At 46.7% G+C, this 22,747-nt stretch overlaps 1 protein-coding gene, 1 long non-coding RNA gene and 10 other non-coding genes across 14 annotated transcripts in view; 3 read left to right on the top strand and 9 right to left on the bottom strand.

Annotated features, from left to right (window-relative positions):
• The window catches only part of LOC129603362 (uncharacterized), a 38,808-nt gene extending 27,599 nt beyond the window's left edge, over positions 1-11,209 (top strand). The window contains exons 2-3 of one of the 2 annotated variants that reach the window (XR_008693143.1): positions 9,324-9,808; positions 10,965-11,209. This is a non-coding gene — a long non-coding RNA (uncharacterized LOC129603362). Of the gene's footprint in view, positions 1-8,582; positions 9,809-10,964 lie in introns of those variants that run through there. The other variant, XR_008693144.1, reaches the window with a different exon arrangement.
• Positions 1-22,747, bottom strand: part of LOC129603358 (uncharacterized) — a 395,454-nt gene that overhangs the window by 44,577 nt on the left and 328,130 nt on the right. The gene's annotated exons all lie outside the window — the stretch shown is intronic.
• LOC114846622 (U5 spliceosomal RNA) lies at positions 4,482-4,593 on the bottom strand. The gene has a single exon (XR_003784092.1). It is a non-coding gene; the product is annotated as a U5 spliceosomal RNA (small nuclear RNA).
• Positions 4,822-4,984, bottom strand: LOC114846631 (U1 spliceosomal RNA). Its single transcript, XR_003784098.1, has one exon. It is a non-coding gene; the product is annotated as a U1 spliceosomal RNA (small nuclear RNA).
• Positions 5,350-5,540, bottom strand: LOC114846618 (U2 spliceosomal RNA). Its single transcript, XR_003784087.1, has one exon. It is a non-coding gene; the product is annotated as a U2 spliceosomal RNA (small nuclear RNA).
• LOC114846623 (U6 spliceosomal RNA) lies at positions 6,248-6,354 on the top strand. Its single transcript, XR_003784093.1, has one exon. It is a non-coding gene; the product is annotated as a U6 spliceosomal RNA (small nuclear RNA).
• Positions 6,574-6,688, bottom strand: LOC114846620 (U5 spliceosomal RNA). Its single transcript, XR_003784090.1, has one exon. It is a non-coding gene; the product is annotated as a U5 spliceosomal RNA (small nuclear RNA).
• LOC114846617 (U1 spliceosomal RNA) lies at positions 6,911-7,069 on the bottom strand. The gene has a single exon (XR_003784086.1). It is a non-coding gene; the product is annotated as a U1 spliceosomal RNA (small nuclear RNA).
• Positions 13,434-13,541, top strand: LOC114846624 (U6 spliceosomal RNA). The gene has a single exon (XR_003784094.1). It is a non-coding gene; the product is annotated as a U6 spliceosomal RNA (small nuclear RNA).
• Positions 13,823-13,938, bottom strand: LOC114846621 (U5 spliceosomal RNA). The gene has a single exon (XR_003784091.1). It is a non-coding gene; the product is annotated as a U5 spliceosomal RNA (small nuclear RNA).
• Positions 14,168-14,330, bottom strand: LOC114846630 (U1 spliceosomal RNA). The gene has a single exon (XR_003784097.1). It is a non-coding gene; the product is annotated as a U1 spliceosomal RNA (small nuclear RNA).
• On the bottom strand, positions 14,694-14,885 carry LOC114846619 (U2 spliceosomal RNA). The gene has a single exon (XR_003784088.1). It is a non-coding gene; the product is annotated as a U2 spliceosomal RNA (small nuclear RNA).

Below are 22,747 nucleotides of genomic sequence, written 5' to 3' on the forward strand. Positions count from 1 at the left end.
ATATTTGGAACACACTCTCCTGTCCCCCTTTTTGTGAAGAGGGACAACCACCCCGGTTGTCTAGTCCAGAGGAACAGTCCCCCCCGGTCCCCCTTATCCACGCGATGTTGCAGAGGCGTGTCACCCAAGACAGCCCCACAACATCCAGAGACTTAAGGTACTCAGGACGGATCTCATCCACCCCCGCTGCTCTGCCACCGAGGAGCTTACTAACTACCTCAGTGACCTAAGCCTGGGTGATGGGCGAGTCCGCCTCTGAGTCCTCTGCCTCTGCTTCCTTAGCAGAAGGCATGTCGAAGGGGTTGAGGAGATCCTCAAAGTACTCCTTCCACCGTCCAATAACATCACCAGTTGAGGTCAACAGCTCCCCACCTCCACTGAAAATAGAGTTGGTAAAGAACTGCTTCCCCCTCCTGAGGCGCCGAACAGTTTGCCAGAATCTCTTTGAGGCCGAGCGATAGTCCTCCTCCATGGCCTCCCCGAACTCCTCCAAAGCCGTGCTGCAGCACGCTTGGCCTGCCGGTACCCATCAGCTGCCTCAGGAGTCCTACAGGTCAACCATACCTGGTAGGACTCCTTCTTCAGCTTGATGGCGTCCCTTGCCTCCGGGGTCCACCACCGGGTTCGGGGATTACCACCACGACAGGCACCGGAGACCCTGCGTCCACAGCTCCGAACGGCCGCGTTGATGATGGAGACGGAGAACATGGTCCACTCGGACTCTATGTCTCCAACCTCCCTCGGAATCTGGTTGAAGCTCTCCCGGAGGTGTGAGTTTTTCTTTTGTTGGTGTTAACTTCAGCTCAGCTGTGCTCTTATCATTGGCTGCTGAGGGGGGGCTGTAACTGAGGCCATCATACAGGCTGCATCACAGCTTGTTTCCCCATGTGATACAACCTCCAGAGATGCATCTGACCTGTCCTGCACAGCACATGTGTCTTCTGGTCCTGATGAGAGGTTTGAAGAGTTATGATTTCACACACGCACACTGACAAACTGACCTCAACTTCCCTCTTTTGGGATGAACACAGGTCTGCGCTTGCGATTTCTTTTACTAACGAACAAAAAAGATTTTTGATGCTTATTCTACAGTTCCACACATCCCTCTGTGAAAACATAATGGAGACAGATGCAAGACGTGGGTCCTTCTGTGAACAGATGTCAACGGGGTGGACGACTTACGACCCCCATGTGACGTATTTACCTACTTTGCATACTTTATAATTTTTTTTCTTCAGCCCGTTATGTGCAGCAAGCAGTGAACTTGGTGCCTCCACATTCTAATGACACACATTACATGCTTTTGTTTTTCTTTTTCTTTTTCAGAGGACGCTCTGAGCCAACACTCAGCCTTACAGGAAGCCCTGCTTCCCTGTGGCTCACACACAGACATGATGTAGGTTTGAACAGAGGATGTAAACCAGTGGTCATCACACCTAAATCTCACCATGAATTTAAACAACACCCTCTTAAAGGAAGCCATAGATATTATTGCAGACACCACTAAGCTACTGAAACATTGGATGCTAAAGGCCGCAAAGAGAGCCTGTCTACATTACAGTTTGTTTAGACAAACGGGGTTTATTTTTCTGGGTCATTGTAATTACAGCTGATGGCAAATCCATCTCACCCAACAGAGTTGAAGCAATTTGAAACCTGCCTAAACCGTGCACATATAAACATCTTATTTTTTCTAGGTCTTTGTTTATATTTTAGGAACTTCATTCCTAACTTTACTGTCTTTGAGGCCCCACTCAGGGTTCTGATGCAGACATCTTCATCGTCCACTTCTTGTCTCACGTGGACGTCTGAGGCTGAACAACGTTCACTGACTTCAAGGCTTGCTCTTCAGTCGGCTCCTACTTTGGGTCTTCCTGATCTGACCCTACTCGACCTTTCACTCAAGCAGTGAATGAGAAATCAGGTTTTTGCATCAGGCATTTTGTCCTCATACTTTGATTCTTTTGGAATAGATCACATCTTTCTACAGCCCGATGGCTTAGATGCAACACCATCTTGCTCAACATGCTGAACATTACTATCAAGATGCCGCCTTGAAGTCTGGCACATTGCTAAGACACTACTCTGCTCAGGCTGCAGAGTTTATTGCATTGACTGAAGCTAGTAAACCAGCAGAAGGAGAGTCTGTTACCATCTACACAGACTCCACATATGCTCTGTGGAAGCATAGGAAGCTTTTGAAGTCTGATTACAAACCTATCTTACATCATGATAAGTTTGCTGCTTTGCTGGACATTGTTCTGCTGCCTACAGCTAATGCTGTTTGTAACTGTCCGACTCACACCATCAGTGACAACTTTGTTTCTGCCGACATGCAGCTGCAGACGCTGTTGCGAAGGTCACTGCCCAACAACCCTTCCCTCTCCTGATCCTCGTTCCCTCTCCTGATCCTCGTTTCCTCTCTACCCTCTCCTTCCTCATCTCCCTGTGCTTTAAACATTTTCTACCTCACAGGAACGCAGACTCTGGCAAATGAATTACCACAATTCAGATTTCCCAACAGGTTAAAACAGTCGACAGGACCCTTACACCATCTGACCAGGAGACTGGGCGATCGTTAAGGAGTTCAGGAGGAAGCACTGGAACTCCAAACGGTGGCGAAGCCCCTTCCAGGTCCTTCTGACGATCCACACGGCTGTAAAGCTTGCAGAGAGAACGACTCCACTCCATCTACTGCAGGAAGGTCCCGGATCCGACAGACGACCCTCCATCTACATCACACGGAGAAAACCACCACTAACGAAAAGAAGTGAGAAGGACGACCCTCGCTGTGCTCACACACGCACTGAGGCGAGGTTGCGTTGACCGTTCAGCTAAAGGTGTGAGCCAAGCGCCGCCTGAAGCTGCGCCGGTGAATCACACTATCAGACCATACATCTACACAAACGCTCCTGAGAAAACACACACACGAGCAGCCTTGAGTTGCCGACGCTGGACGACGTGTAGACTCTTCACATCACGGGAGTGACAGTGACTCAGACAACATTGGGAGGAAACCTGGTGGTGATAACAAATCCCAAGTGTCTCTGTGATCAGCTGATCACAACCTGAAGAACTCCAACGAACTGTCAATACATCAACACACAGGTTGGAAACAATCTAACGGTACTGTTTAACAGCATGAAGCAGATTGTTACAAGACATTAATTGTAACCATGCTGTGTTAGACCTCACTTTATGTTACCTGGATTATTGCCTGTATCATGTGATGTTTCTATGTAACTTTACACACTACTTTTGAAGAAGAAAATTTCACAACAACACTGAGTTTAAATATCCTGAAGTTGATTTGGTGTTTAATTTGCTCACAATCACTTTATTCACTGCTACAATTAGTTTTTTCCTCATCTACAGATGAAAGACAACACAAGCGGAAATATGCATCATCATTCTGGTCAAATCCCTGATTTTCGTATTCATTCTAGACCCAAACTACAATTAAAGATCTGAAAGTTATCCCACTAGTTAGAGGTCTCATCATGCGTGCAACCTCAGCAACACACTTGTATCAAATGACACAATGCATGTTCAAAAAACCCCAACTCTAATTCTGATACAAATACGATTATTGGCTTATTTTCTTCACATGCCCATACAGAGGTTATTCTTGTATAACTACCCACCAAAACAGCTCCCAACCTTTTATCCCTAAGTTACTTGCATTTTATGTTACATTTTATGTGAAGGTGTATTTGTGAATCTTGATGACTTAATACACTCACTGTTTCATTTGTAAGGGCTGTTACTACAAAATGCAATGTTTGAAAATTTTTATTATTTTAGTGTTTAATTAATGTGTAATCAAAAGGGGGGAATGTAATGGAAAAATTTTGCCTTGGTGCTATTTCTTTTCCAACACACTTGTCATGTGCTTGTTGGGTGCAATACCGAACTGAACATTCTTACACAAACAACTAATCTCTTTCGCCCTGTTGTACATCAAGTTTAAATCAAGTCTGATGTTCCATTTGACTGAATAATAATTTATGATATATGTTTGTCTTTCTTTTACACCCGGACTCTGGCTCCTTCCTATCTGGCTCCCCACCAGACCCAAGGCTGGTAAAGCGAATGCATCTTGTCTTGGAAGCTCGGTGTTCCTTCCTTTGGATAACAAAACATGACAATGCAGAAATGAGAAAGCAAACATTCTCACTCAGAGCGAGATAAGGTGGCACAAACAATTCCATTGCTGCAGAGAGACAGAGAAAGGGGTTAAAAGGCAGAAGCAACTTGAGGATCGTGGGCTCTTTGCATCACACCTTTGTGGTGTGTGCACTGATCTCCCCAGCTGGTTTGTGGTTTGTTGATGTGCACGATCAACATCCATGCTTTTTATTTGCTTTCCCCATTATTTTCTTTTCTTTATTATTTCAATAAACCGCACAAAAGAACAACTCTCTCATCTGCTTCTTTAGGGAAAATTTCCACCACAGTTTTTTTACAAAATTGTGACGGCACTGCCCAAGGCAGAGCCTGCCAAAAATCATATCAACTCGCCAGCATTCCTCTCTACGGAAGTCTTTATAAAAAGGCGGAAGACTTGTGCGTTTTGAAGAGAAACCAGAGCCAAGATGGCAGGGTGCCACAACCGAAGCCAAGTCCCTTGTCGTACAAGCCACAGTCTTCACAGGACATGTGCCTCAGACTTGCAGTGTTTCACAGGCCCCTCACACTTCCTGGAGCAATGGCAACCAAACAGGCAGGAACCGAGGTGTGCCAAAGGTCAGGTGCCAGCCCAACCACACAGGCTCAAAGGAGCCTATTGCCGTGTATGCATATTGTCCTTCAACTGTAAAAAAGGGGAGAACGCGAACACAGTCCCCCACTAGCACAAATTATGCAGTCCAGACTCCCGCATTTGGGGAATTCGCAAGGGTCAGACAGCCAGAGTGCAATGGCCAAGCCTCGCCCTGGGTGAACAATCTATTTGATCATGGTATCTCCCCTACCAGGTAAGCATGCCTTCCTCCGCCAACACTCAGAGAGATTTATCCCGGGCTGATCATGTTGACTGACGGTGCTGAAATTCAATGAGCGTATAGAACTGCACTAAGCCACCATTTAGGCAGAATGCTTGTGTAAGGGTTGACAAGCATCATTTCCCCTTGTGTTTCTGTTCCACATGCAGAAACATGCCTCTGCCATCACACATTGATACATTTCCAGCACAAACGCAAGCACCACATCTACTACAAATCCAGGGCAATTGCCGACAGTCCCAAGGACACGTTACGGTGACCAACCATGCTGGGGACAAGCTTTAGCTATAGGAAACCCAGATACAGCTAGGGAACACTGACAGAGTCCTAACATTGTACAGCTTCAGTGGGGTGCACCGTTCCCAGAAGCAATGCAATCCTAAGTCGATGCGTGGAGTGGACGGAGCAAGCCCCTACTCCGTCTCCCTGTTTCAAAAAGCAATTTAATATATGGTCCCCAGCTAGGAGACGTATCAGATATTAAACTGATAAGAACAGATACTACACTTGATCTTAGCCAAAAGGCCGAGAAGCAATGAGCCAACCTCTTTGCTGCCAGAGGCCGCCTCCTCTGGTGCTGCTCACTGGTCAGGATGCTGTGCGTTGAGCTGGACAGATATTGGTGTCTGCTTAGCCCACCCACATCCCTACTCTCTGTGCATACCCGCGGACCTTCTGCAAGTTAGCCATGCTGTGCTTCAATGAAAAACACGCCAAAGGAGGTTGAGGCCTTGACCATTCCAAGAGTGCATAGTGACAACTTCCCAACAGAGACGTACTCAAATGTAGCAGTGTCACATGTTTACTGACACGGTGGAAAGTCAATATACTCCCTCCAGTGAAATAGTAAGAACTTGACCCGTTTTGAATTTGTCCTGTATGTGAAAGGACACAGCTTTACATAGCGATGCCTTTAAGCCTCCAATTGACCCTTAGCTAACTCACTAGCATGTTTTATAAACCTGGGAGGCAAGAGCAGCGCTGGCCAGACAGCGTTAGCTCGACACTGTCTTGTAATTTGCAACAGAATCATTCAGGCCTCATTCAAACAGCTCACGTCTTCCGAATGTCTACACGCTTAGTTATTCTGAAAGGCCTCGCTACTGTAGTCGGCTCAAAGGTGCGGCACCATTACATCGACTTATTTGCTGCCAGGCTAGTGGCAGCCCGTCAGGCCACCACGCGGCGTGAGGAAGGTTTTTCCAACAGCTGGCCTATAAGGCACTCATCGCCTCCCATTTGCCTTGCTTGCCTAGGCAGCCTATAGGATAAATTTGAATCGATACAGTGAAGATTAGCATGGCCCCTGCGAAAGGATGACACGCAAATTCGTGAAGCGTTTCCACATTTTGATGTTCCATCATTCCTTCTAACGGAAGCACAACTTTTTTCAGACATAGATGGCACGGCTTGTTTACAGAATTAAAAAGATGAACTCTGAGGTCAAATTTGGTGCAGAAATTGTTATCTGTGTTTGCTCTGGAACTGGTAGGGTTGTGAGTAGGACGATGCCACAGAAGGCTGCTTGTAGCGTGCGCATAAATGTGTGTTCTTCACAAAACTGTGACGGCACTTCTCACAGGCAGAGCTTGCCAAAAATCATATCAACTCGCCAGCATTCCTCTCCACGGAAGTCTTTAGTAAAAGGCAAAAGACTTGTGCGTTTTGAAGAGAAACCAGAGCCAAGATGGCCCGGCGCCACAACCAAAGTCCCTTGTCGTACAAGCCACAGTCGTCACGGGACGCGAGCCTCTGACTTACAGTTTCACAGGCCCCTCCTACTTCCTGGAGTTCTGCCAACCAAACAGGCAGGAACCGAGGTGTGCTTAAGGTCACGTGCCAGCCCACCCAAACGGGATCAAAAAGCGCCTATTGCCGTGTATGCATATTGTCCTTCAACTGGAAATAAGGGAAGAGCGCAACCACAGTCCCCCACTAGCGTAAAGAGTCAAGTCGCAGTCAAGATTCCCGCATTTGGGGAACTCGCAGGCCAGAGTGCAATGGCCGAGCCTCGCCCTGGGTGAACCACCTTCTTGATCATGGTATCTCTCCTGCCAGGTAAGTATGCCTTGCTCCGCCAACACTCGGAGAATCTTCCCGGGCTGATCATGTTGACTGACGGTGCTGAAATTCAACGAGCCTATAGAACTGCACCAAGCCACTACTCAGGCAGAACTCTTGTGTAGGGGTTGACAAGCATAATTTCCCCTTGTGTTTCTGTTCAACATGCAGAAACACGCCTTTGCCATCACACATTGATACATTTCCAGCACAAACCCAAGCACCACATCTACTACAAATCCAGGGCAATCGCAGACAGTCCGAAGGACACGTTACTGTGACCAACCATGCTGGAGACAAGCTTTAGCTATAAGAAACCCAGGTACAGCTAGGGGACACTGACACAGTCACTTGTCAGGGTGCTGTGCGTTGAGCTGGACAGACAATGGTGTTTGCTTAGCCACACCCACGCCCCTACTCTCTGTAATTATCCGCGGGCCTTCTGCAAGGTAGCCATGCTGTGCTTCAATGAGAAACAGAGCAAATGAGGTTAGGGCATTGACATTTTCAAGAGTGCATAGTGACAACTTCCCAACAGAGATCTACTCAAATGTAGCTGTGTCACATGTTTACTGACTGTAATGGAAAAATTTTGCCTTTATGCTGTTTCTTATCCAACACAGTCGTCATGTGCTGGTTAGGTGCAATACTGAACATTCTTACACAAACAAATAATCTCTTGCGCCATGTCGTACATCAAGTCTAAACATCTGATGTTCCATTTGACTGACTAATAATTTGTGATATATGTTATGTAATGTTATATATGTCTTTTACACCCGGACTCTGGCTCCATTCTATCTGACTTCCCACCAGAACCAAGGCTGTTAAAGCGAATGCATCTTGTCTTGGAAGCTCGGTGTTCCTTCCTTTGGATAACAAGACATGATGATGCAGAAGTGAGAAAGCAAACATTCTCACTCACAGCGAGATAAGGTGGCACAAACAATTCCATTGCTGCAGAGGGACATTCCACCAGAGCCAGAGAAAGGGGTTAAAAGTCAGAGACAACTTGAGGATCGTGGGCTCTTTGCATCACACCTTCGTGGTGTGTGCACTGATCTCCCCAGCTGGATTTTGGTTTGTTGATGTGCACGATCAACATCCATGCTTTTTATTTGCTTTCCCCATTATTTTTATTTTCTTTATTATTTCAATAAATCGCACAAAAGGACAACTCTCTCATCTGCTTCTTTATGGGAAATTTCCACCACAGAAATTGGCGTCTACGAACAGGATCAGCTGCAGGTCGTCTGGACGGTGTGACCAGGGACGATAGTCCTGAGGACTAGGGTCACTCAGCCTCCAAACCTCTACAGACATTCAGAGATGGGAGGACTGCTCACCCATCTGGATCGCCAACAACAAAAGAAAACATAATTAGGACTAGAGATAACAATGTTTCTAAAACGACTATTTGGTTAAAAACATCTAAAATATAATAATTAGGAACAAACAAAAATTTTTGATTTTCAAATTTAATATTCGGGTAAAATTAATTAGGTCAAAGTCTGCCCTGGTGGCCAAGACGGTGGTTGCTAAGGGTTGGCTCATGGAACCAAGCTTTTTTTGTCTGTACTGAGGATACAGACCAGTGTGCAGATCTGAGCGCAGTCCAAAGGGAGTGGACAAGAAATAAAAGACGGCTTCTGAAAGCCGGAGCGCGTTTGCAGAGTGAAGTGTTTTTGAGATACGAGGGGCTAGATTAGAGGGGGCCTAACGGTGAGGGAGCACTTCCGAGAACTCTGTCGCTGATCTGAGCGGTTCCCTTTCTACAGAGACGTCCGTGGAAGAGAAATTTCGAAAAAAGGTTCCGGCCGGAACACATAAAAGTCTAAGGCAGGAAACCGCCGGGACTCTGAAAGATGGGTTCGGGGCGATCTAAGTCTCCACCACCAGACTGCAGAATTACAAAAGTAAAAAGTACAAAGTAAATATGGTTATTACTGCGTTTCATGTTTCCATGAGTGGGAAACTGGTTATGGGTTCAAAAGGAGAATCACTTAGTGTAAAAGACATATGCACCTTTAAAAGAAAAATTAGATACAAAAGATGAAATTCGAAAAAAGCAAAACTATGAAAACTAAACCCCTAAAAGAAACAAAAGAGTGATGAGAGTAACAGAAAAAAAGGAAATAACAACTCTGGGAAAGAATTTGCACTCTGCCACACACACACACACAGACCACACACACACACACACACATATCATGTCAAGAGCAAATGCTCCCATTGTTTCTGCTCTCTGTTCTAATGCAGAACTGAGCGCGATGAGGGTAAATCCGGATCTGGACTCCTTTCCCACCATCAGCAGAAGAACCGAAGGAGAAGAAGCGCCTGACCAACAACCAGAACAGGGTGGAAGCTCTGATACCACAGCAGCTGGAGGAGACAGACCACAGCATGGAGGCCTCGCAGACTCCCACAACGTCTGCAGCCATCACGTTCTGGGCTCATCAGACTGACCAGCTACTACAAGCGTGTGTGTCTGACACAGACACCTGCTTATGACAATCAGCAAAGGAAAACAAGGACAGAGAAACAGCAGAGTGGGAAGACGTGCTCTGACACAGACACTGGTTGAAACAACAGGAAAGACTTCAGACGTGATCGGCCCAATAGAGCTGCATCTGAGGATCCAGGAAAGGTCTGTCATCGCATTTGAAGAACAACTGTCCCATCTACGTCAGGCTCGACCCACTAGCGCTCACATCAGTGAGCGTTAGTGGGTGACGTAGAAAACGGTACCACAAACACACACACAAACATTCAGACACGCAATGAAGAAACACGCTTACAGCTGATACACGCTCAAATTCATGTTCATTCTTATCTGCTCGCAATGAAGAATCGCTTTTTGCTCAAAAAAAAATCCCACAGAGTGATTTTAAAATGATGACAAACAGCTAAATAACAACTGCTGCATGACTTTACAGTCTGATGGTTTTAAACAATTTTAACTTGCAACAAATTCAGTAATAAAATCCTTCGTGTTTCTAAAACTACTTGTGCACTCTATAGGTTCGTCTGGCCAGACTGTAGAAAAAGCAAAACCAGATTATAGGATGACTGAAACTGACTGAAATAGATTATTAATGACTATTAAAGGGAAGACGACTATTAGAGAGAAGTAATAATTACTGTACGTACCAGACTATTAAAGAAAAACTTACTCTTTACTCTTGTGCAACATCTGACAGCAAGACACCTTGAGATTCATTTTTGCTTTCAAACTTATGCCCAGTTAAATTTTTAGGAAGAGATCTCATGTGTAGTTTAGGTATTTGATTGATTTCCACTCCAGACGGAGTGCAGGTTACATCTACAAACATTCTAAATAATCCCTCTTTTGTTGGTGTTAACTTCAGCTTAGCTGTACTCTTATCATTGGCTACTGAGGGGGGGGCTGTAACTGAGGCCCTCACACAGGCTGTATCACAGCTTGTTTCCTATGTGATACGACCTCCAGAGACGCATCTGACCTGTCCTGTACAGCACATGTGTCTTCTGGTCCTGATGATAAGTTTAAAGAGTTATGATTTCACACACACACACTGACAAACTGACCTCAACTTCCCTTTTTTGGGATGAACACAGGTCTGCGCTTGCGATTTTTTTTACTAACGAACGAAAGGATTTTTGATGTTTATTCTACAGTTCCACACGTCCCTCTGTGAAAACATGATGGAGACAGACGCAGGATGTGGGTCCTTTCGTGAACAGATGTCAACGGGGTGGAGACTGGTGAACGACTTCCGACCCCACGTGACGTATTCACCTACTTTGCATACTTTTAGAAAACTCTTTTTTATTCTGCCCGTTATGCACAACAAACAGTGAACTTGTTACCTCCATATTCTAATGTTACACTTCCATGTTTTTTTTATTTTTATTTTTCAGAGGACGCTCTGACTCAACACTCAGCCTTACAGGAAGGCCTGCTTCCCTGTGGCTCACACACATATAATGTAGGTTTGATCAGAGGATGTGAACCAGTGGTCATCACACCTAAATCTGACCATGAATTCAAACAACAACACCCTCTAAAGGAAGCCATAGATGGCGTTACTGCAGACACCACTAAGCTACTGAAACATTGGATGCTCCAGGCCACAAAGAGAGCCTGTCTAAATTACATTTTTCTGGGTCATTGTAATTACAGCTGATGGCAAATCCATCTCACCCAACAGAGTTGAAGCAATTTGAAACCTGCCTAAACCGTGCACGTATAAACAGCTTATTTTTTCTAGGTCTTTGTCCTTTTTTTAGGAACTTCATTCCTAACTTTACTGTCTTTGAGGCCCCACTCAGGGTCCTGAAGTGGACGTCTTCATCGTCCACGTCTGAGGCTAAACAACGTTCACTGACCTCATGCTTGCTCTTCATTCGGCTCCTACTTTGGGTCTCCGTGATCTGACCCTAGGCGACCTTTCACTCAAACAGTGGATGAGAAATCAGGTTGTACGACTTCTGTTCTTTTGTCCTCATACTGTGTCTTTTAATCTTTAGGAACAGAAAACATCACATCTTTCTGCAACTTAGATACAACACCACCTTGCTCAACATGCTGAACATTACTATCAAGAGGTCGTCTTGAAGTCTAGCGCTTTGCTAAGACACTACTCCTAGACAGACTCCACAGATGCTTGTGACACAGAGGTGCTCTGTGGAAGCATAGGAAACTTTTGAAGTCTGATTGCAAACCTACCTTACATCATGATTAGGTTGCTGCTTTGCTGGACGTTGTCCTGCTGCCTACAGCTAAAGCTGTTTTTAACCGTCCGACTCACACCATCAGTGACAACTTTGTTTCTGCCAACATGCAGCTGCAGACGCTGATGCGAAGGTAACTGCCCAACAACCCCTCCCTCTCCTGATCCTCATTTTCTCTCCTGATCCTTGTTCCCTCTCAAACTCTCTCTATCCTCTCCTTCCTCATCTTCCTGTGCTTTAAACATTTTCAACCTCACAGGAACTCTGGCAGACGAATGGTTCCACCTGTAGCCATGGAGTCTGGTTTGGGCCTGATGGCAGCTGTGCCGCCCAAACACTTTTTCCCCACAATTCAGATTTCCCAACAGGTTAAAACAGTCAACAGGACCACTGCACACCATCCAACCAGGGGACTGAGCGATCGTTAAGAAGTTCAGGAGGAAGCACTGGAACTCCAAACGGTGGCGAGGCCCCTTCCAGGTCCTTCTGACGACCCACACGGCTGTAAAGAGAGAACGACTTGGATCCACTCCATCTACTGCAGGAAGGTCCCGGATCCGACAGACGACCTTCCATCTACATCCCACCGAGAAAACCACCACTAACGAAAAGAAGTGAGAAGGATGACCCTCGCTGTGCTCACACACGCACTGAGGCGAGGCTGCGTTGACCGTTCAGCTAAGGGTGTGAGCCAAGCGCCGCCTGAAGCTGCGCCGGTGAATCACACTATCAGACCATACATCTACACACACGTTCCTGAGAAAACACACACACGAGCAGCCTTGGGTTGCCGACGCTGGACGACGTGTAGACTCTTCACATCACAGAGTGACAGTGACTCAGACGACATTGGGAGGAAACCTGGCGGTGATAACAAACCCCAAGTGTCTCTGTGATCAGCTAATCACAACCTGAAGAACCCCAACAAACTGTCAATACTTCAACACACAGGTTGGAAACAATCTAACGCTACTGTTCAACAGGAAGAAGCAGATTGTTACAAGGCATCAATTGTAACCTTGTTTTGTTAGAATTCATTTTATGTTACTCTGATTATTGCCTTATCATATGACGTTTTCCTTGTAACTTTACACACTATTTTTGAGAGAGATTTTTTAAGAAAATTCACAACAACACTGAGTTTAAATATCCTGAAGTTGACTTGGTGTTTCATTTGCTCACAATCACTTTAGTCACTGCTACAATTAGTTTTTATCCTTCATCTACAGACAATAGACAACACAAGCGACAATATGCATCATCATTCTGGTTTAATCCCTGATTCTAGTATTCATTCTAGACCCAAATATACAATTAAAGATCTGAAAGTTATCCCACTAGTTAGAGGTCTCATCATGCGTGCGACCTCAGCAACACTCTTGTATCAAATGACACAATGCACTATGCTCAGAAACTCCGACTCTAATTCACTTAATGACTTTGACGATGGTCTTAGGCTATCTGATCACAAAATATAATCTGATACAAATATGATTATTGGCCAATTTTTCTTCACATGCTCATACAGAAGTTATTCTTGTTTAACTACCCACCAAAACAGCTCCCAACGTTTTGTCCCTTGTCAGGCCACACCACGGCGTGAGGAAGTTTTTTTCAACAGCTGGCCTATAAGGCACTCATCGCCTCACATTTGCCGTGCTTGCTCAGGCAGCACATATGATAAATGGTAATCGATACAGAGAAGATTAGCATTGGCCCCTGCGAAAGGACGAGACGCAAATTTGTGAAGCGTTTCCACATTTTGATGTGCCTTCATTCCTCCTAACGGAAGCACAACTTTTTTCAAACATAGATGTGCACGGCTTGTTTACAGATTTAAAAAAAATGAACTCAGTGAGGTCAAATTTGGTGCAGAAATTGTTATATGTATTTACTCTGGAAGTGGTAGGTTTGTGGGTAGGACAAAGCCTAAAGTGGGAAAAAAGTGCTTGTGATCAGAGAGATCTAAGGGGGTGTGATATTACAACCCTGAAAGAGAGTCATACTCAAACGTAGCTGACACGGGTTTTCATGAAACTGTGAAGGCACTGCCCACAAGCAGTGCCTGCCAAAAATCATATCAACTCGCCAGCATTCCTCTCCACGGTAGTCTTTAGTAAAAGGCGAAAGACTTGTGCGTTTTGAAGAGAAACCAGAGGCAAGCTGGCATGGCGCTACAGCCGAAGCCAAAGTCCCTTGTCGTACAAGCCACAGTCGTGACGGGACGTGTGCCCCAGACTTGCAGTGTTTCACAGGCCCCTCCCACTTCCTGGAGCTATGCCAACCAAACAGGCAGGAACAGAGGTGTGCCAAAGGTCAGGTGCCAGCCCAACCACACGGGCTCAAAGGAGCCCATTGCCGTTTATTCATATTGTCCTTCAACTGGAAATGAGGGGAGAGCGCAAACGCAGTCCCCCACTAGCACAAATTATACAGTCGAGATTCCCGCATTTGGGGAATTTTCAGGGGTCAGACAGCCAGAGTGCAATGGCCGAGCCTCGCCCTGGGTGAACAACCTTCTAGATCATGGTATCTCCCCTGCCAGGTAAATATTCCTTGCTCCTCCAACACTCGGAGATTCTTCCTGGGCTGATCATGTTGACTGACGGTGCTGGAATTCAATGAGCCTATAGAACTGCACTAAGCCACTACTCAGGCAGAACGCTTGTGTAGGGGTTGACAAGCATCATTTCCCCTTGTGTTTCTGTTCCACATGCAGAAACACGCCTTTGCCATCACACATTGATACATTTCCAGCACAAACTCAAGCACCACATCTACTACAAATCCAGGGCAATCTCCAACAGTTCAAAGGAAATGTTACGGTGACCAACCATGCTGGGGACAAGCTTTAGCTATAGGAAACGCAGTTACAGCTAGGAAACATTGACATAGTCCTAACATTATACAGCTTGAGTGGGGTGCACAGTTCCCAGAAGCAATGCAATACTAGGTAGATGCATGGAGTGGACGGAGAAGGCCCCTATTCCATCTCCCTGTTTCAAAAAGCAATTTAATATAAGGGCTCCAGCTAGGAGACGTATCAGATATTAAACTGATAAGAACAGATACTACACTTGATCTTATCAAATGACCATTACAAACTGTATAGTTAAAAACCAATGCTGTCATGGACTCAGTCACTGCACCATTGTTTATGTTCATTTCCGGTTTTATGTTATTGTCACTTCCTGCCTCAGCCATTATTAGTTACTGCCAGCTTTACTTCCTGCTCCAGACCATACACCTGTTCCCCATCTAACCATCAATTGCCACTACTTAAGCACCACCTCTCACACCAACCGGTTGCCAGATTGTCTATGTGCATTAGTCAGCAAACCAGCGTTTATCCTCATGATCTTGAACCTGTGTATGACCTTGCTTCTCCTGACCCTGATTCTTGTCTCATCCATGATCCTGCCTTGCCGTAAGTTGACCCTAGCCTGCCTTGTGACCACCGCTTGCCTAAACCCTGTCTGTACTGTACCTGCCTGCTCGGTGTATTGACCTTTGTTTGCCTGACCACGAATTAAGTAAACTGCGTTACCACTCAAGTCTTGTCTTCGCTGTGCATGTGGGTCCGCTACCTCGGAAGCCGTGACAAATGCAGAAACAGTAAAACATTGTTTTTTAACTTTTCAGGTCAGAAGAACACTAGTTTAAACCAAGACATATGCAGCTGCAGATTTAGGAAGCAATGAGCTGTTTGACAATATTCTGGCATCAGAACATGACCATTAGAGGCTGTTCTGGTGGAAACCAATGCAGAAACACTAAAACATTGTTTTTGAGCTGTTCAGGTCATAAGAACACTAGTTTAAACTACGACATATGCAACTGTACATTTAGGATGCATTGAGCTGTTTTAAAGTAGCCTGGCATGAGAACATGACCATTACAAACTGTATACTTAAAAACCAATGCAGAAACAGTAAAACATCGTTTTTGAGCTTTTCAGGTCATAAGAACACTAGTTTAAACCACAGTATCTGACAGTATCTGTTCTGTTCTGATGGAAACCAATGCAGAAACAGTAAAACATCGTTTTTGAGCTTTTCAGGCCAAAAGAAAACTAATGCAATCCACAGCATCTGCAACTGTGCATTTAAGGTGTATTGAGGTGTTTTAAAGTAGCCTGGCATCATAACATGACCATTATAAGCTGTAATTGTTAGAAAGCAATGCAGAAACACTAAAACATCGTTTTGGAGCCTTTCAGGCCAAGAGAAAACTGGTTTAAACCTTGGCATCTGCAACTGTGCTTTTAGGGTGTATTGAGCTGTTTTAAAGTAGCCTGGCATCATAACATGACCATTATAAGCTGTAATTGTTAGAAAGCAATGCAGAAACACTAAAACATCGTTTTGGAGCCTTTCAGGCCAAGAGAAAACTAGTTTAAACCTTGGCATCTGCAACTGTGCTTTAAGGGTGTATTGAGCTGTTTTAATGTAGCCTGGCATCAAAACCTGACCAGTAGAGGCTGTAATGTTGGACACCAGTGCAGAAACACTAAAACATCGTTTTTGAGCTTTTTTAAGTCATAAGAACACTGGTTTAAACCAAGGCATTTGCAACTGTGCATTTAGGGTGTAATGAGCTGTATTAGAGGCTGCTCTGATGGAAACCAATGCAGAAACACTAAAACATCACTTTTGAGCTTTTCAGGTCATAAGAACACTAGTTTAAACCAATGCATATGCAACTGTACATTTAGGATGCATTGAGCTGTTTGACAGTATTCTGGCATCAGAACATGACCCCCCCCCCCCCCCCCCCACGGCTAGAGTGGGGGGGGGGGTGTTAAGGAGTGCAACCAGCTGCTGAAACTAAGCAAATCTGTTAAGTAAACAATCGGAGCAAAAAAATAAATTAAAAAAAAAAAAAAAAAAAAAAAAAGAAGCATGGATGTACCTTAGGCTAACACATTCATAACTAAACAATTTTTGTACTGTGGTTTACCTTGGAGATTAATACTAATACCAATAATAGTGCTAAGGTATGTGCACATACTAATTCAAACATATACATACAATATACATACATATGTGCATTATTATACTAGCCCATACTACTTAATAAAAGTCATGACATACAACACCACAAATTCCATATTCACACATTATTCATATTGGTAGCGATAAGTATCAATAATACTTACAGTTGGATTTGGAAAGTGTCCCACTACAAGGTTAGTAAGGCTGTAGCTTAACATTATTCACCTAAAGGGTGAGGCAGACGTTGGTGCATGAACAATGCCACTTGTGGAAGCCAGGGTGACGTGAGGGGCTCCGCCACTACGCCCATCCAGCAAGCAGAGGAAGGAATCCCAGCAGCCAGGGAGCCCACACACCTTCAGTTCCAGGAGGGCAGGTGTTGCAACCCAAGCCGCCCACACAGAGCCCCCCAGGCAGAGCTGCAGCAGCCACAGAGACAGCACCCGAAGCCAGAGTGGGCCACCGGGGGTCAACGCTGTCCGCCCCATGAGAACCAGGGGCAAACACTCCCCCCGGCGGGAGGGTCGGCCTGAAAGAGTAGAGCCCGAGGACCCACGGTCCGTAGGGAGCCCGCCAGAAGATGCCCCTGCGCCCAGAGTGGGGCCCGCCCCCAGTCCACCACCCCCACATGGGCGGAGCGGGGCCTACCCCATCGGCCCGACCTCATCCCCTGGCGCTACAGCGGCCTGCAGCACAAGGCCAGCAATTGGTGGGGTCAGCAGAAAAGAGACCACCCAGGCAGACGATCATCGTACCCCGGGCGAAAAACAGTACCCCCCACACTTCAACCGCACCACACGCATACCAACTCACACAAACACAGACGCATACACCCACCCACATGTGCAACACACATCATCACATCAACACACACACACACACACCATAGACTCTCTCACAACAAACTAGTCAATCATACGTGAACCAATGCGCACATTCTCGCACCCACACCATTCGCTTGATTGGATCCCAGTCAGGGAACCGAACCCTGGTCTTCCGCATGACAAGCGGAGATACTGGCCACTATACAAACGAGGAGCCCTTCTGTGACGTCCAGCACGACCCGCTGGCCCTGCTTTTTTTAGAAGCTCTCTTTTCTCCTCCTCCTCCTCCTCCTCCTCCTCCTCCTCCTCCTCCTCCTGGCTTGCTGCATCTTCCAAGCGTAGCTGGACTTGGCGTCGTACGCCACCCAAAACTCGAGGCCGTATTTTGCTGGCTTGCTAGGCATGTACTGTCTGAAAGAGCAACGACCTACAAAAAATAAAGGTGAGATTTTTAAAAATATATTTTTTTACAGAGGTAAAAAAAGAAAGCCTGCTTGCTACGTGTTTTCTGCATGTCTGTGTGTGTGTGTGTGTGTGTGTGTGTGTGTGTGTGTGTGTGTGTGTGTGTGTGTGTGTGTGTGTGTGTGTCTATGTGCCTGTGTGTGTATGTGTGTGTGTCTGTGCCTGTGTCTGCATGTCTGCGTGTGTGTGTGTGTCTGTCTGTGTTTGTGTGTCTGTTTCTGTATGTTTTTTTTTTTTTTTTTTTGCTTTACCTCTGAAAGGTACCAGTTGCTCGTCCACCGTCACGTTAGGACCCGGGTCGTAGAGGCTGGGCAGCCGCTCCACCCACGCGTCCCAGACCTCTCTCACGGCTGCCAGTTTGTCCGTCGCTCGCCTAGCGGGTCTAGTTTGGCGATCGTCGAAACGCAACAGCTTCGAGTAAGCGTGAAACACCTTGAGCGACATCGTGGCGGGAAAAATGGCCCTGCCGCTCTCGGCGTCCCACAGGCTGGCCACGGCCTCCCCTCGGGAACTGTAGACGCCGGACAAAATCAGGAGGCCTAAGTAGGCTCGCAGGTCGACCTCCTCCCTGCCCTTCCAGGCACTCTCGAGCTTTCGAGAGCCCTCCAGGTTGTTGTTCTCCAGGACGATCCTTTCCACCGCCGGGGTCACAAACATGCGGAAGGTCGATTCAAAGTCGACCGCCTGAGCCGCCGCGTACTCTGTGGGTCCTTGGGCAGAAAGAGGACTAAGAGGGACGTTCCTCGCTTCCTCGCCATTGCGAAACGCAGCGGAGTACCATTTTATTTTCCCGTCTTTAGAGATAAAAGTTTTATCTTCTTCTTCTTTTTCTTCTTCATCCTCCTCCTCATCCTCGAGTTCTATTTGCTCCAGTCTTTGCACATTTTCTATTATTTCATCATCATCTTCATCATCAACATCATCATCATCATCACCATCATCATCATCATCATCATCATCATCATCATCATCATCATCATCATCATCATCATCATCATCATCATCATCATTATATTCTTCATCATCAACTTCTTCATCTGAAGTGTCCAGCCTTAGATCACATCCCTCGCTGTCTTCTTGTCCTTCATCTGTTTCTGGTCCTGCTGTATCTGCTTCTTCTGCTTCTCCTTTTTCTTTCTCTTCTTCACTTGACACGTCTTCCTCAGATTCCTCTTCTGGTTCAGAGTCGTCATTAGATTGGCTTAAAAAAATCTGCTCTAGAACCTGTGCGGCGGTGAAACGAGCAGCGGCCATGAAGAGAGAGCGCAAAGATGGCAGACAAGCTGGCAGGCAGGCAAGCTGTCAGGCAGGCAGGCAGGCAGGCAGGCAGGCAGGCAGGCAGGCAGGCAGGCCAATGAGCAGGGGTTCAGGCACGCAAGCATGCAGGAAACGCGGGCACGCAAGCATCTCCCTAACACCAACTCATAAGTAAGACCAGTTTTCTCTTTTTTTGTTTGTTTTTAGTCCAAGCTACGTGAGGGTGGTGAAATAATTTGCAGGTGAAAGCACACACAAACACAAGTTTCCAAGTTGGAGGAATCTCCACCACGTTGGAGGAATCCTTTTGGTGGGATAAACTGCCGCGTTGGAGGATTTTCAGGTTGGACGAATCCAGGTTAGATGATTTCTTTTCCCACCACGTTGGAGGAATCCTTCTGGTGGGATAAACTGCCAGGTTGGAGGATTTTTCAAGTTGGACGAACCGGTGACAGGTCCCGACTCTCCCCCCAGGTTAGATGATTTTTTCCCACCACGCTGGAGGAATCCTTCTGGTGGGATAAACTGCCATGTTGGAGGACTTTTCATGTTGGATAAAGTGGAGAAAGTGTGTGTGTGTGTGTGTGTGTGTGTGTGTGTGTGTGTGTGTGTGTGTGTGTGTGTGTGTGTGTGTGTGTGTGTGTGTGTGTGTGTGTGTGTGTGTGTGTGTGTGTGTGTGTGTGTGTGTGTGTGTGTGTGTGTGCGTGCGTGTGGGGTCTTGTTTCCAAGTTGGAGGAATCTCCACCACGTTGGAGGCATCCTTCTGGTGGGATAAACTGCCGTGTTGGAGGATTTTTCACGTTGGACAAACCCAGGTTAGATGATTTTTTCCCACCACGCTGGAGGAATCCTTCTGGTGGGATAAACTGCCGTGTTGGAGGATTTTTCACGTTGGACAAACCCAGGTTAGATGATTTTTTCCCACCACGCTGGAGGAATCCTTCTGGTGGGATAAACTGCCGTGTTGGAGGATTTTTCACGTTGGATACAGTGGAGAAAGTGTGGGTGTGTGTGTGTGTGTGCGTGTGGGTGCGTGCGTGTGGGGTCTTGTTTCCAAGTTGGAGGAATCTCCACCACGTTGGAGGAATCCTTTTGGTGGGATAAACTGCCGCATTGGAGGATTTTTCACGTTGGACGAACCCAGGTTAGATGATTTTTTTCCCACCACGTTGGAGGAATCCTTCTGGTGAGATAAACTGCCAGGTTGGAGGATTTTTCATGTTGGATAAAGTGGAGAAGGTGTGTGTGTGTGTGTGTGCGTGCGTGTGTGCGTGCGTGCGTGTGGGGTCTTGTTGAGGGACGTGAGAGTGGTGGTGAAATAAGTCCCCCCCCCCCCCCCCCCCCCCCCAGGTTAGATGGTTTTTTTTTGTTGGAGAAATCCTTCTGGTGGGATAAACTTGGAGGAGCTTGGAGGATTTTTCACGTTGGATAAAGTGGAGAACGGCTCCGAGTTCTTTCGTGGTGAGATGATTTTGGTTTGATGCCTCTGGCAGCGATGGAGATGTGGTGCCAGAGAATACGAAAAAACAAAACAAAACAAAAACAAGGTTAGGGTCGGGGATCGGACCCCCGGTCAGACCTGCCACCTTCCCACGGTCGGTGTCATATAAACCCCACAGAAGACAGAAGACGATGGCTACTCTTCCCGTCCCTCTAAACTGAACAGAGCTCACCGACATGGACGCAGAGACCTCTAACTTCTCTAACGGACCGGAGCTCGTCGCCGTCGCTCAGATCTTAGAGACCTTCTCTAAAGGCACTGGAAAAGCCAGAGACAATGACAAGTTCGCTGTCTGGCGAGACGCGCATCCTGACGTCTCGCAACGCAAACCCGTGGGAAATTGGGCGCTCCTGAACGCCACCTGGGAGAAAATGGAGGTCCTAACGGGGAAGATCTGGGCCTCGCCCGGCAAGGGGCTGGTGCATCTGTGTCGCGCGCGCGTTACACCGTGCGAGGGAATAGTTTTGCTGGCCGACTGCATCCCAAGTCCCCGGAAAGAGTCGGGGGACGGCGTTGTTCTTTGGGGTGCAATCAAGACCGTGAGGGGTCTGAAATTTTTCTCTCTGGTGGTTTACAATGGAGTCTACCGGATCCTCTTCGAGCCGGTGGCTCACGACGACACGGTCATGGACGCCACCGCCCCAATTTGGTCCGACCCTTACGGGACGGCGTTGGACCCCGTGAGGCAGATCGGCAAAGTTATCGCCAAGGACCGCGCCAGGCTTCTGAGTCCCCCCCAGGAAGACGGAGTGCACTTTGAGGATCTGTCTGCCACGAGGTTGCTGAGTGAGGTGCGCGGGGCGATAACGGCACTGGGCGACACCTGGTGGGGGCTGTACGCCTATCCGGAAAAGCTGCCCGAGGTGAAGCCGAACGCGGGGATAGTCTTTTGTTAATGGGCGGCTACGACGCGGGATACCTGTTTGACATCGCTACCGACGAGTGTACTCGGAGCGTTTTGTTTTGTTCGACCCCGTGCGGTTTCCAATACGTGCTCGTGAATGGCACTAGGAGAGTCCCGTTCAAGTCTGTCTCTGAACTCTTGGCTCACATCGCTGGCTATATCGAGCTTCTCCCCGCCACGCCAGCCTCTGTCGTTACGTGTGCCGATTAAGATGTCCAGACACCTTTGGATTATGAATACATGTGATGTGAATTCTAATATGAATATGAATATGAGTGCATATGAATGCATTGTGTACCCCTTTCTTTGATTACTGTTTATATTCAATAAATATTTAGCATTTAATCAAAAGTTTTGCTTATTTGGTCTTTATTTTCTCCCTCATAATATAATATAATATATATATATAATATAATAATATAATAATCAATCTGTGTGTGTGTGTGTGTGTGTGTGTGTGTGTGTGTGTGTGTGTGTGTGTGTGTGTGTGTGTGTGTGTGTGTGTGCGAGCGTGGGGTAGCGTCAGACCCCGGGAGGACGCGGGACGGGTGGGTGGTGAAATAATTTTTTTTTTTATTTTACATGTATGGGGAGTGTGGCTGCTGCGGGCACGGAGGACACTATTGTGTCAACGCTATTCCACCAGTCTCAATGTAAGGAGCGCTGCGGCGGAACCTATTGACCAGTCGCCGCCTCATTTCCAATTTTTACACAAGTTTACACAAGTTTTCCCTCGATTTCCCAGGTTTCCCAGGATTTTTCCGAGTTGGAGGATCCTCCTGGTGGGAATAAATTGCCCCGGTCGGAGGACTTTTTCCACGTTGGACAAAGTGGAGGACGGTTCAGGAGGAGTTGTCTGGCGGTGAGATGTCGATGAGCCGATTGGAGGATCCCTCGCTGGTTCAGATTTTGGGTTGGGTGCCTGTGTGCGGGGGGGGGGAGGGAGGTGCGGCGAACCTTAAAAGTCGCAGAGAGAATACGTTGCAGTACCACTTCACCTGACAAGCTTGGAACGAGCGTTTATCCAC

The sequence above is a fragment of the Betta splendens genome, chromosome 19, assembly GCF_900634795.4.
Source record: "Betta splendens chromosome 19, fBetSpl5.4, whole genome shotgun sequence".
NCBI lineage: Eukaryota > Metazoa > Chordata > Actinopteri > Anabantiformes > Osphronemidae > Betta > Betta splendens.